Here is a 4,404-nt window from a genome sequence, read left to right as displayed (position 1 = left end):
ATGAACTAAGATTACAACACTGGCTTTTCTGGTGGTCCAGCTACCAGATGGCAGACCATGAGATTTAGACCCCATGGTCATGTGAATAAATTCCCTATAATAAATTCCCATTTCTGTGCTTCCTGTTGCTTGGTTCTCTGATGGACCCTAATTGGAGCACCTCATTGGAGCACCCAGAGCTGTGGACTGGGTCCATCTCTTTGTATTCTATCTGCATTACCTTCATCAAAGGAGGTCTTCTCCATTAAACTCAGAGCTTCTCTGACACAGGCTTCATTTGTATTCTAATCGTGGCATGTAGGAGATATACAATATATAAACAAGCAATCAAACAGATGAGGAAAAGGCCCTGGTTGTGAATCTCTTCCTTCCAGCGTGTACATTAATACAACTAAGTGACCTTGGACATAGTGTTTTCTGTGGAACTCTGTTCTCTCTCCATGCCATGCCCATTGCTGACTTAAAAGCAAAACAATGATGGTTATTTGCATGGGATCCTCACAAGATCAGGCTCACTAACCTTCTACCAAGAAAACAGAGAGGACAGCTCATGAGACAGTGCACACAGCCCTATATCCTCCAACATACAGTTGACGAATAATTGCTGAGTAGGGAAATCAATTCTTCTTGGGTGATGTAGCATCCCTTAAATTGCCCATGTTCCTGTAAGTAATCCCAATTAAACCCAATCATTCACCATACTAGACTTGGATCGAATCATTTCTTTATTCTCTTCTATGTGCCCTATTCAAGGTGAATAGATTGCTGTCCCCATCTCCCCATGAAAAGTTATCTGATGATATTAAACATGTTTCAGCCTCAGTTTCCATGCCTATACAATTCATATAATACTAAAACACCCTCCGCGCTATTTATACGATTAAATAAGGGAACACATGTTAAATGCCTGGCCTGCTATCTGGTGCCTGAAAAGCACTGAATTAATAGCTACTGCTATCACTGCCACTAATGATAGTTCAGTTAATAGAGTTCCAAGCTTGAGCATTATGTTCAACAAAAAGATATGCGACTGGGCTCAGGTGTCAGGGACATTTGCTACAGATAGGGCAGGTAGGTACTTAGTGCTGTACTCTGCTCCTTTCCAACAACATATCATCCCCTCTCCAGCTGTGGCCCAAGCCAGATGTGCAGAGTTCCTGCTGCTGCAGACTCGGGATTTCCTGGTGCACCACCCCTCCCCCTTTCCAGCAGGTGCCTGCTCACAGAGAGTCTGAGGACATCACAAAGGTTCTGCAGTGTGAGCACCCGGCAGCCCCGGAAACCCCGCAGGGAAGAAACACCATCACAGAGCGCCAAGAACTTTCCAGAGCATTCATCAGAAATGCTTGCTGAACAGCAAACCCCAACTTCACATAAGGTCCCACCGGAAAACTGCTGACAAAGACCTGGTTATGTAAGTGAGGCGGCGGGTAATTAGCACAACTGCTCCCCAGAAGAAGAGGAAGAAGCAGCCCCTCGGGCCCCGGCTCTGTCGTCTAGAAGGAGAACTCGGCAGAGTTCCTGTGTTAGGCCAAGAATCAGGCAAGAATTTTGCTCCCTGGATTATATGAAATTAGAAAGTGTCATGTCAGACGACTGCCTAACCCAAAGGAAAAAAGTCAGGGTTCAGGACTCTTCTGAGAGGTGCGTCTCTGTGCCACTCTATTCTCTGGATAGGTGAGAAGGAAAAGCCAGTCTGTGAGTGTGGATAAAAGACTCTGAATAAATATCTCCCCGTATCTCAGGCCAATAGGGAGTCCCAAAGGACCAGGAAGAAGTTGGCCATCAAGGTCTGAGGAGGGGTGGCAGGCAGGTCACCCACAGCATTCTGTGTGCCCACCTGCCTCCCGAACTCAGGACCATCTTCCAGACCTTCTCTGTCCCAGAGCTCCAGGAGACCGAAACTTGCTGCATGGATGCAGCAAAAGATGATGCCTTCCTCCTAACTAGGAAGGGTGGGTGGCCAGCTCTCTGCATGTGGAGTGAGTTACTGCTGGATAATAAACTGGTGAGTGCTTCATAAAGAGACGCTGAATAAATAGGCTGTGCTTTAAAAGCTCTTGAGTATGGGTTTAATTTTATACTGAGAGTCACAATTTGAAGGCTGATAAATGCCATCGGTGCCTATGGCCAGGGTGGACTTGGGAGAGAGGGGAGGCGTGTGTGTGTGTGTGTGTGTGTGTGTGTGTGTGTGTGTGGACCCGCTCAGGCTTCAGTCTTTCCTCTCTGCATCACTAATACAGTCTTTCTGCCCCTGCCTTGTTGGAGTCTCTGACTTTGAACGCAGCCTTGCAAACAAACCAAAGCCTTCAAAGTTGACCCCTAGTTTTCCCCTGGAGCCATCAGATCATGCCAGCCAAGGGCAAAGGTGCCTTCACCAGAAGAAAGCAAGGCCCTTTCAGCTCCTGTGGGCAGGACCAGTTGGGGTCAGACACAAACCATCTTAAAAGCAAGCAGCAGAGAGGCGCCGCCTGCTCTGAATAACCCTTTGCACCGTTCCTCCAGACACAGGGTAGAGAGCACTGACCAGGCCCCAGGCTACAGTTCTTGTCCCAGCTCCACCACTGACTATATGGAGGGGAAAAAAACCCACCTCCATCCTAGTATTTAACCTTTCTGACTCTCAAGCTTCTCTCATAAAATCCAGCTGCAAACAGCTGCCCAGTCAGTCTCACATCATCCCTGTAAGGATGAGATGAGATCAGACAGGAAAGTGCGTTTTGAAAGCAGAGCTGCATATGGCTCATTAGTCCATCCACTCTCCAGACCTGGTTTGCTTCCCACCATTGCCTTTGCTGCTTCTGGGTAGGATCAGAAGCCGCTACTGTGAGGACCAAGCCAGGCTCCATGTGCTGGATGAGGGTTTCTGCTGGTAGACAGGGCTGGCAACACAAAGGAGGAGAAACATGCTTGTCTAAAGCCAGGGGGCCTGAGTTTAAGACCAGCTGTGTCAGCTCAGCACCTCACACACTAAGGGAGTCAAAGTCAGACCCGTCATGTCATGGCTGCTATCACGGCTCTACTCTCCACGTCAGTAAGGAAGACTCCTTGCCAGCACTGTTTCTTCTATAATCTGAAAACCAGATGCCAAAGGTTGCATACAAGGAGCAGCCTGACTCCAGGGAGCTGACATTTACATCAGGGCGCTGGGAATCCCAGGGCACCTCTCTGATAGAGACATCCTGTTCCATCGTAAAGAATCGCTGAGAACTTCCTAACGCCCAAGTACTCTGTCTTCTACTCTCTTGTTTTTGCATCATCTTCTACCTGAGGAAAATATCATTATTGATATCTTATCAATCGATATCTAATAAATATCCGTAAGTGGACTGAGCCCCATTGACTTGCTGGCTGGAAGCTGCCAAGAAGGTTTTGCACAAGATACATAGTTACCTCTTTCTGTAGACCACCACAACCGTATGGTATTAGTAACATTTCTTATTACTATGCAAAGATGTCTGACAAAAGTAAAATAAGGAGGTAAGGAGGATGGTTTATTTCTGTTCCTAGGAAGGTACAGTCCATCACAGTGGGGAGGACATGGTGTCAGGGGTGTGAGTGGTCATTCTGAATCTGCAATCCGTGCACACCAGTACGTTCCAGCACTACAGTCACTTTCTCCTATTGATTCATTCTTTTTTTTTTTTTTTTTTTTTTTGAGACAGGGTTTTCTGTAGACCAGGCTGGCCTCGAACTCAGAGATCCGTCTGCCTTTGCCTCTGCCTCTGCCTCCCAAGTGCTGGGATTAAAGGCATGTGCCACCACTGCCCGGCTTCCCAGGCCACTGGATGGGGCTATCCACATTCAGAATTCCCTGTGGAATTTCCACTCCTGCCTGTTGAAGTCTTTGACTTCCGGACCCAGCCTTACAAACAAACCAATGCCTTGAAAGTTGGCCTGTTCGTAAATCCCCACAGGTTTTCTTCCTTAGACGATTCTAAATCCTGCCAAGTTGACAAGATGAACCATCCTCCCTGAATAACTCCTAACAGTTTTAAAGTTGTGTTTATAATAGAAGGTAAGCACCTGTAGCTTCATAGTCCAGAATGGGCTCTTGATCCTCCTGCCCTATCATGTAAGTGCTAGAATAGCAGACATACCCCATCATGCTGGGCACTACACTTATTATAAAAGATCAAAACCCACAGATGAAAAAGGAACGGAGAACTGTATGGGAAAGCTGAACTAAATGCATTCTTTAACTCTGTTCACTCAGACATCTCTTGATGCAACAAGCACGTCTTGAGCATGTCACAAGTTTCAGATACTTCATGTTTTATGATGGGTGTCATAAGGTGGAAAACACAATCCCTAGCCTGGAGGAACCTAAAGGGGTGTGTGTGTGTGTGTGTGTGTGTGTGTGTGTGTGTGTGTGGCAGAGAGATACAGAGAGAGAGAGAGAGA

The sequence above is a fragment of the Mus caroli genome, chromosome 14 (genome assembly GCF_900094665.2).
Source record: "Mus caroli chromosome 14, CAROLI_EIJ_v1.1, whole genome shotgun sequence".
Classification (NCBI taxonomy): Eukaryota; Metazoa; Chordata; class Mammalia; order Rodentia; family Muridae; genus Mus; species Mus caroli.
The sequence above is the reverse complement of the archived record's forward strand: the minus strand, read 5'-3'. Positions refer to the sequence as shown.